Source organism: Bos indicus, chromosome 1 (assembly GCF_029378745.1).
Source record: "Bos indicus isolate NIAB-ARS_2022 breed Sahiwal x Tharparkar chromosome 1, NIAB-ARS_B.indTharparkar_mat_pri_1.0, whole genome shotgun sequence".
Lineage (NCBI taxonomy): Eukaryota > Metazoa > Chordata > Mammalia > Artiodactyla > Bovidae > Bos > Bos indicus.
The window spans coordinates 156,722,575-156,732,340 of NC_091760.1; the positions used below are offsets into that span (position 1 = coordinate 156,722,575).

Consider the following 9,766-nt stretch of genomic DNA (forward strand, 5'->3'; position numbering starts at 1 on the left):
TATTTAACTGTATATTTGCGTTTACTGATGGGATTTTCCCTTTTATGTTTCTAGTTGTGACCTTTTCTTTTTCACCTGGAGAAGTCTAAAACATTTCTTTTAAAGCTGGTTGCTGGTGCTGAGCCCTTTCAGCTTTTCTTTCTCTGTACAACTGTGGTCTCCCCATCAAGCCTGTATGAAAGCTTTACTGAGTAGCGTGTTCTTGGTTGCAGGGTCCCCCTTTCATCACTTTAATATATTGTGTCACCGCCTTCTGGCCTCCAGTTGCTATTGAAAAGCCAGGTGACAGCTTTATGGGAATTTCCTTCCCTGTGGCTTTTTCCTTGCACCTGTATTTTTAAAATTTCCCATTTTCATTACAGTCTGTCTTGGTGTAGAGCTATTTGAGTTGATCGTGTTTGGAACTTTCTGAATTTCCTGTCTGTTTCCTATTTCAGGTGAAAGAAGTTTTTGACTTTTAGGTCTTCAGATATGTTCTCTGCCTCTTTCTCTCTTTCTTTTCCACTTGAGACACCTGTGTGTGAATGTCTGTATACTTGATGTTGTCGCAAAGTGACTTAACTGTCCACTTATTTTTATTTCTTTTTTTTTTTCTTTTCAGCTTCAGTGATTTCCACTATTCTGTCTTCAGGTTTGTAAATCTGTTCCATGGTATCATTTAGTCTGCTGTTGATTCCTTCTCGTGTATTTTTCATTTTATTTATTATGTTCTTCTTCTCTGTTTGTTCTTTATATTTTCTCACGTGTTAAAAATGTCTAACTTCTCACTCAGTTCATCTAATCATTTCCTAAATTCTTTGAACATATTTATGATCATTGGAGAAGGCAATGGCACCCCACTCCAGTACTCTTGCCTGGAAAATCCCACGGATGGAGGAGCCTGGTGGGCTGCAGTCCGTGGGGTCGCTGAGAGTCGGATAAGACTCAACGACTTCACTTTCACTTTTCACTTTCCTGCATTGGAGAAGGAAATGGCAACCCACTGCAGTGTTCTTGCCTGGAGAATCCCAGGGACGGGGGAGCCTGGTGGGCTGCCATCTATGGGGTCACACAGAGTCGGACACGACTGAAGCGGCTTAGCAGCAGCAACATGATCATTACCTTGAATTCTTTATTGGGTAGATTCCTTATATCTACTTCACTTAGTTCTTCCTCTGGGAGTTTATCTTATATTTTCATTTGGAACACATTCCTTTGTCACCTTGTTTTGCCCAATTTGCTGTTTCTATTTCTGTGTATCTCAACCTTGGTGGAGTGGCCGTATGCGGGAGACATCCTCTGCATCCCAGCAGTGTACACTCCTCTGGTCTTCAGAGGTGTGTGATCTAGGATTGCTCTACGTGGGGGCTGCATGGGGCCTTCTGCTGTAGCCGCCTGACGAGTGTCAGTGGTCTGGTGGGCATGACTGGTCCCTGTCCAGCTGGTTGCCTGGCCTTCCTTATGCAGAGGCTGCTGGCCACTGTTTGTGGTACTGGGTCTCAAGGCTGCTAGCTGCATGACCCTGGGGGGCCTGGGAGGTAGTGCTGGCCCTTGGGGTGGAGGTGGCTTGTGGAGTGGGTGGTTGTGGGTTAGAGGTCCCAGATGTATTGCTGGCCTACTGGTGGGTGAGGCCAGTTACTGACATGGCTGGAGGCTCCAACTGGGATTCCCCAGAGTGGCGTTGGCCTGCTGGTGAGTTGGGCTTGATCCCAGGGCTGTGAATGAGGAATCCAGAATGTCTTGGAGGTGGTGCTGGATTACTGGTGGGTAGGCATGGGGACCAGGAGTTGGCAGGCATGCTGGATCCTGGAATGAGAGGCTGCAGTTATGTGGTAGTCTTTGGCCTGGTGTCTGCCTACCAGTGGGCAGGGTAAGGGGCCAGAGTCTCAGGCTGCAGGGATCTGGAGGTCCTCGCATTGGTGTGCTGGCTTGCAGGGCTAGGTCCTGGGCCCTCTGGTAGCCAGGACAGGGTCCTGGGACAACTGTGAGCACAGGGGCTCTTAAGGCAGCTGGCTGACTAGTGGGTCAGGCTGTGTCCCCATCCAGGTAGTTGCGTGGCCTGAGCTCACAGCGTTTCTGCCAGATGGCTGGTGGGCTGCTCTGGGTCCAGGTGTCCATAAGCTGAAGGGAGGACTCCAGAATGGCCCTTGTCAGCACCAGGGTCCATGTGGTACTGCAAGCCCCCCAAAATGGCTACCTCGAGAGTCTCTCTCCCCAGGGTGAGCTCTAGTTACCCCCTGCCTCTCCAGGATTGACAGGTGGCTATGACCCAGACTCCTTTCAGTTTGCTGCTTCTGCCCTAGATCCCAGAGGGTGTGAGATTTTGTGTGCTTTTAATGAATGGAGTCCATTTTCCTTAGCCCTCTGGGTTTTCTGAGAGTGTGCTGGCCTTCAACACCAAACACTCTGGGGGCTTATATTCCCAGAGCAAGATCCCCAGGCTAGGAGCCCACTCAGAGGCCCAGACCCCTCATTCCTCAGGGAGAGCCTCTGCAACTGGAGCTGCCTTCCCGTTTGTGGGTCCCCCACCCAGCCAGGAGTGCATCCTGACTGCACCCCAGCCCTGCCGTCATGTTTGTCTGATTGTGGTCTCTTCCTCATATCTTTAGTCACAGGAGATCTTTTCTGCTAGAATCTGGCTTTTGTCATCAGCAGTCGCTCTGCAAATAGTTGTGACTTTGGTGTGCCTGTGGGGGAAGGTGAGCTCAGGGTCTTCCTACTCTGCCCTCTTGGACATCATGTAGTATCTTTATTTATTTTATTTAGATACTTCCTTACTTGGCTGCTCCGGGTTTTAGTCATGGCACACAGGGTCTTCATTGCCCCACGCAGGGTCTTAGTTTTGGCAGCTGAACTCTTAGTTGCAATGCGTGGGATCTAGTTGCCTGACCGGGGACTGAACACAGGCCCCTGTATTGGGAGCATGGAATCTTAGCCACAGGAGCACAAGGAATCCCAAAGTCATCTCTTTGCTTTTGTTTTTATTCTTTAATTGGAGGAAAGCGCTTTACAATGTTGTGTTGGTTTCCGCCGTACAACGCCGCAACTCAGCATAATTACACATATATCACCTCCCTCTTGAGGCTCCCTCCCCTCCCCTATCTTACCCCTCTAGGTGGGCCAGAGACTGCCAGGCTGGGATCCCTGTGTTATATAGCCACTGCTCACCAGATATCTGTTTTACACATGGTAGTGTGTATATGTTGATGCTACTGTCTCCGTTCATCCCACTTTCTCCTTTCCCCATTGTATCTACGAGTCCATTTTCTATATCTGCATCTCCATTCCTTCCCTGCAAATATGTTTGTCAATACCATTTTTATAGATTCCATATATATACATTAGTATCCGATATTTATTTTTCTCTTTCTTACTTCACTGTGAATAACAGGTTCTAGGTTCATCCACTTCACTAGAACTGACTCAAATTCATTCTGTTTATGGCTGAATAATATTTCATTGTATATATGTTCCACAACTTTTTTATCCATTTATCTGATATTAGACTTGAAGATTGCGTCCATGTCCTAGCCATTGTAAATGGAGCTGCAGTGAACATTGGGGTACGTGTGTCTTTCTGAATTATGGGTTTCTTAGGACATATGCCCAGTAGTAGGATTGCTGGGTCATATGGTAGTTTTAATCTTAGTTTTTTAAGGAATCTCCATACTATTCCACATAGCGGCTGTATCCCACCAACAGGGCCAGAGGATTCCCTTTTCTCCACATTCTCTCTATCATTTATTTTTGGAGATTTTTTGATGATGGCCATTCTGATTGGTGTGAGGAGATACCTCACTGTAGTTTTGATCTGCATTTCTCTAATAAGGAGTGATGCTAAGCATCTTTTCATGTGTTTATTGGTTGTCTGTGTGTCTTCTTTGGAGAAATGTCTGTTCAGGTTGGGCTGTTTGTTTTTCTGATATTGAGCCATATGAGCTGTTTATATATTTTGGAGATTAATTCGTTGTCAGCTGTTCCATTTGAAATTATTTTCTCCCATTTGGGGAGTGGTCTTTTAATCTTGTTTATTGTTTCCTTTGCCCTGCAAAAGTGTCTAAGTTTAATTAGGTCCTATTTGTTTATTTTTGTTTTTATTTCCATTACTCTAGGTCAAAGAGTTGTGATTTATGTCAGAGAGTGTACTGCCTATGTTTTCCTCTATGAGCTTTATAGTTTCTGGTCTTACATTTAAGTCTTTAATCCATTTTGATTTTATTTTTGTGTATGGTGTTAGGAAGTGTTCTAGTTTCATTCTTTTATATGTAGCTGTCCTGTTTTCCCAACACTACTTATTGAAGAGGCTAGCTTGTTTCCATTTTCTCCTATATTCTTGCCTTCTTTGTCTAATATAAGGTGCCCATAAGTTTGTGGGTTTATCTCTGGGCTTTCGATCTTGTTCCATTGGTCTATATTTCTGTTTTTGTGCCAGTACCATACTGTCTTGAAGACTGTAGCTTTGTAGTATAGTCTGAAGTCAGGAAGGTTGATTCCTCCAGTTCTGCTTTTCTTTCTCAAGATTGCTTTGGCTTTTCAGAATCTTTTCTGTTTCCTTACAAATTGTGAAACTTTGAGGGGTTCTAGTTCTGTGAAAAATACCACTGGCAGTTTGATAGGGATTGCATTGAATATGTAGATTGCTTTGGGTAGTATAGTCATTTTCACAATATTGAGTCTTCCAATCCAAGAACATGGTATATCTCACCATCTGTTTGTATCATTTTTTTTATTTCTTTCATCAGCAATGTATAATTTTCTCCATACAGATCTTTTGTCTCTTTAGGTAGGTTTACTCCTAGTATTATATTCTTTTTTGTTGCAATGGTGAATGTGATTGTTTCCTTAATTTCTCATTCTGATTTTCATTGTTAGTGTATAGAAATGAAAGTAATTTCTGTGTTGTTACTTTTATATTCTGCAACTTTACTATGTTCATTGATTATCTCTAATAATTTTCTGGTGGCCTCTTTAAGGTTTTCTATGTATAGTATTATGTCATCTGCAAACAGTGAGAGTTTTACTTCTTTTTTTCCATTCTAGATTCCTTTCATTTCTTTTTATTCTCTGATTGCTGAGGCTTTTTGGTTATTCAACATAATCAAAATTATGTTGAATAACAGTGGTGAGAGTGAGCACCCTTGTCTTGCTCCTGATCCTAGAGGAAACGCTTTCAGTTTTTCACCATTGATAATAATTTTTACTGTGGGTTTGTCATTTATGGCCTTTATTATGTTGCATATGTGTGGCTCATACTGTAAAGAATCTGCCTCCAATGCAGGAGACATGGGTTTGATCCCTGGTTTGGGAAGAACCCCTGGAGAAGGGAATGGCTACCCACTCCACTATTCTTGCTGGAGAATTCCATGGACAGAGAAGGACAACAGTCCATATGGTCATAAAGAGTCAGACACAACTGAACAACTAACACATGCTCCTTCTATGCCTACTTTCTGGAGAGTTTTTTTTTTTTTTGTATCTTTTTTTTTTTTTTAACTTTACAAAATTGTATTAGTTTTGCCAAATATCAAAATGAATCCACCACAGGTATACATGTGTTCCCCATCCTGAACCCTCCTCCCTCCTCCCTCCCCATACCATCCCTCTGGGTCGTCCCAGTGCACTAGCCCCATGCATCCAGTATCATGCATTGAACCTGGACTGGCAACTCATTTCACACATGATATTTTACATGTTTCAATGCCATTCTCCCAAATCTTCTCACCCTCTCCCTCTCCCACAGAGTCCATTTTAATCACAAGTGGGTGTTGAATTGTGTCAGAAGTTTTCTCTGCATCCATTGAGATGATCATATTGTTTTTATCTTTCAATTTGCTTATACGGCATATCACATTGATTGATTTGTGTGTGTTGAATAATTCTTGTATCCCTGGGATAAAGCCTGCTTGATCATTATGTATGATCTTTTCATGTGTTGTTGGATTTGTTTGCTAGAATTTTGTTGAAGATTTTTACATCTATGTTCATCAGTGATATTAGCCTGCAATTTTCATTTTTTTGTGGTATCTTTGTCTGGTTTTGGTAGCAGGGTGATGGTGGCATTGTGGAATGAGTTTGGGAGTTTCCCTTTCTCTGCATTTTTCTGGAGGAGCTTGAGCAGGATAAGTGTAAGATTTTCTCTAAACTTTTGGTAGAATTTGCTGGTGAAGCCATCTGGCCCTGGTCTTTGTTTTTTGGAAGATTTTAGATTACAGTTTTTATTTCTGATTGATCTGTTCATATTTTCTATTTCTTCCTAGTTCAGTTTTGGACAGTTATACATTTCTAAGTATTTGTCCATTTCTTTCAGGTTGTCCATTTTATTGGCATATAGTTGCTCGGAGTAGTCTCTTATGATCCTCTTTCTGTGTTTCTATCCGGATGATCTGTTCATTGGTGTGAGTGGAGTGTTAAAGTCCCCCACTATTATTGTGTCACTGTCAATTTCCCCTTTAATCGGTGTTAGCATTTGCCTAATGTGTTGAGGTACTTGTTTGTTGGGTGCAAATATAACTAATTGTTGTATCTTCTTATCCCTTGATCATTACATAGTATCCTTCCTTGTCTCTTGTAATGGTCTTTATTTTAAAATCTATTTTATCTTGAGATGAGTATTGCTACTCCTGCTTTTTAATTTCAATTTGCTTGGATTTTCTAGCCCCTCACTTTCAATTTGTATGTGTCCCTAGGTTTGCAGTGGGAATCTGTAGATAGCATATATAGGGGGTCTTGTTTTTGTATCCATTCAACCAATCTATGTCTTTTGATTGAAGCATTTATTCTATTTACATTTAAGGTAATTATTGATATGTATAATTCTATTACCATTTACTTTATTGTTTTGGGTTTGTATTTTGTAGGCCTTTTCTTTCTCTTGTGTTTTCTGTCTAGAAAAGTTTCATTAGCATTTGGTGAAGAGCTGCTTAATTTTCTTAACTTTTGCTTATCTGTAAAGGTTCTGATTTCTCCTTCAAATATGAATGAGATCCTTTCTGGAGAGAGTAATCTTGGTTGTAATTTTTTTTTTCATCACTTTAAACACATCCTGTCACTGCCTTTTGGTCTGCAGCTTTTCTGTTGAAAGGTCAGCTGTTGAAAGGTCAGCTTGAAAGATCATCCTTATGGGGATCCCCTTGTATATTGTTACTTTTTTCTCAGTGTTTTTAATATTTCTTCTATGTGTTTAATTTTTGTTAGTTTGATGTATATATGTCTTGACATGTTTCTCTTTGGGTTTATCCTGTTTGGGACTCTTTGATCTTCCTGGACTTAGGTGGCTATTTCCATTGCTATGTTAGGGAAGTTTTCAAGTATAATCTCCTCAAATATTTTCTTACACTCTTTCTTTTTCTCTTTTTCTTCTGAGATCCCTATAATTCAGATGTTGATGTGTTTATTGTCCCAGAGGTCTCCGAGACTGTTCTTTATTTTTTCTGTTTTTTTCTTTATTCTTTATTTCTGTTCTGTTTTTTCTTTATTCTTCTCTGCTTCAGTTATTTCCACCATTCTATCTTCCAGCTCACTTATCCATTCTTCTGCCTAGGTATTCTGCTATTGGTTGCCTATAGTGTATTTTTAATCTCAATTATTATGTTGTATCCATTGCTTATTTTCTATTCTGTATTTTTTCTAGGCCCCTTGTTAGATTTTTTTTTTTTTTTGTATATTCTTGATCTGCATATCTGTTCTATATATCTGTGCCTCCATTTTATTTCTAAGATTTTGGATCATCTTCACTATTGTTACTCTGAATTCTTTTTCAGGTGCATTGCCTATTTCCTCTTCATTTGTTTGGTCTTATGAAGTTTTACCATGTTCCTTCATCTGCTGCATGTTTGTCTGCCTTTACTGTGTTTGAAGTCTCCTTTATGTCAGCCAGAAAATCATAGTTCCTCTCAGTTGTGGAGTCTATCCCCAGTGGGTGAGACTGGACCAGTGATTTGTGGTTTCCTGGTTTGGGGCGGGGGGGGGGACTTGTGCCTGTATTCTGGTGGATGGATCTGGGTCTTGTCTCTCTGAAGGGCAATATCATGTCCAGTAGTGTGTTTTGGGGTTCCTATAGGTTTGGTATGGCTTTGGGCAGTTTGTCTATTTTGGGGCAGTTTTGTGTTCCTATTTTGCTGAATGTTTGGCATGAGGCATCCAGCAATGGAGCTTGCTGGCCTTTGGGGGTGGGGGTGGGGCTTGGTCTCAGTGTTGAGATGGAGGCCATTGGGAGAGTTCTGGTTGATTAATGTTTCCTGGGGTCAGAAGTCCTCTGGTAGCCCAAAGTCCTGGACTGAGTTCTCCTACTTTGGAGATTCAGGCCCTACCTCTTACTATAGCACCAAGTTTTCACAGGCCACACAGCACAGAAGGAAAAACCCCAAGACTAATGGTGAAAGGAACACTGAACAGCCAAGAACACTCAAGTAACTCACACACAAAGAGAAAAGAAGAGGGGGAAAGAAGGATAAAAACAAGAGTCAAAAAAGAAGAGAACTATCAAGCCAATAAACAAATCCATTAGTGAAAATGAATACTAAAAACTAGACTAGCAAAAACACAAAATAAAAACATGGGAAAATTTCGTTATAACTAAAAAGTACAGTAAAAATAAGAAAAATAAAATGAATTTGTTTAAAAATCAGATGTTTTTAAATGGGAAAAAGTATGTTATAAAAATTAAAGGAATAATAAAGGAAGAACATAAGAATAATATGAAAAGGAAAAAGAAAAAAACTGTGACAAACCTAGACAGCATATTAAAAAGCAGACATTACTTTGCTGACAAAGGTCCATATAGTCAAAGCTATGGTTTTTCCAGTAGTCTTGTATGGATGTGAGAGTTGGACCATAAAGATGGCTAAGTGCCGAAGAATTGATGCTTTTGAACCATGGTGTTGGAGAAGACTCTTGAGAATCTCTTGGACTGCAAGGAGATCCAACCAATCAATCTCTGACACTGCCCTTCAGAGAGACAAGACCCAGATCCATCCAACAGAACATAGGCACTGGTTCTGTACCTGGAAACCAGGAAACCTTCACAAGGCACTGGTCCAATCCCATGCACTGGGGATAGACTCCACAATTAATTGGAACTATGACTTTCTAGCCTACACAAAGGAGACTTGAATCACAGTCCAACAAAGGAAATCCCTGGTGGCTTAGAGGGTAAAGCATCTGCCTGCAATGCAGGAGACCCGGGTTTGATCCCTGGGTCGGGAAGATCCCCTGGAGAAGGAAATGGCAACCCACTCCAGTATTCTTGCCTGGAAAATCCCATGGACAGAGGAGCCTGGTAGGCTATAGTCCATGGGGCCGCAAAGAGTCAGACACGACTGAGCGACTTCACTTCACTTCAACAAAGGAAATCAGTCTTGAAAGGACTGATGTTGAAGCTGAAACTCCAATTCTTTGTGAAGAACTGACTCATTGGGAAAGACCCTGATGCTGGGAGGGATTGGGGGCAGGAGGAGGAGAAGGGGAGGACAGAGGATGAGATGGTTGGATGGCATCACCGACTCAATGGACATGAGTTTGAGTAAACCAGGGAGTTGGTGATGGACAGGAAGCCTGGAGCGCTGCAGTCCATGGGATTGCAGACCGTCAGACACGACTGAGTGACTGGACTGAACTTAGACCTGCTGTGGTCAGTGTGGGGGCAGCTCAGAGTCAGATCCGGCCTTCCTCCAGCTTGTGTACTTGCCCCAGAGTCCACAGCCTCGGGCTGACTGTGAGGGTTTAATTTGATCCACTGCGCCTGTGGCTGTAGGTGTGAAGTCCCTTCCCCTCTTTTGCTCACACAGCT

At 41.9% G+C, this 9,766-nt stretch overlaps 1 protein-coding gene across 2 annotated transcripts in view; it reads left to right on the forward strand.

Annotated features, from left to right (window-relative positions):
* Nucleotides 1-9,766, forward strand: part of KCNH8 (potassium voltage-gated channel subfamily H member 8) — a 492,644-nt gene that overhangs the window by 61,313 nt on the left and 421,565 nt on the right. The gene's annotated exons all lie outside the window — the stretch shown is intronic.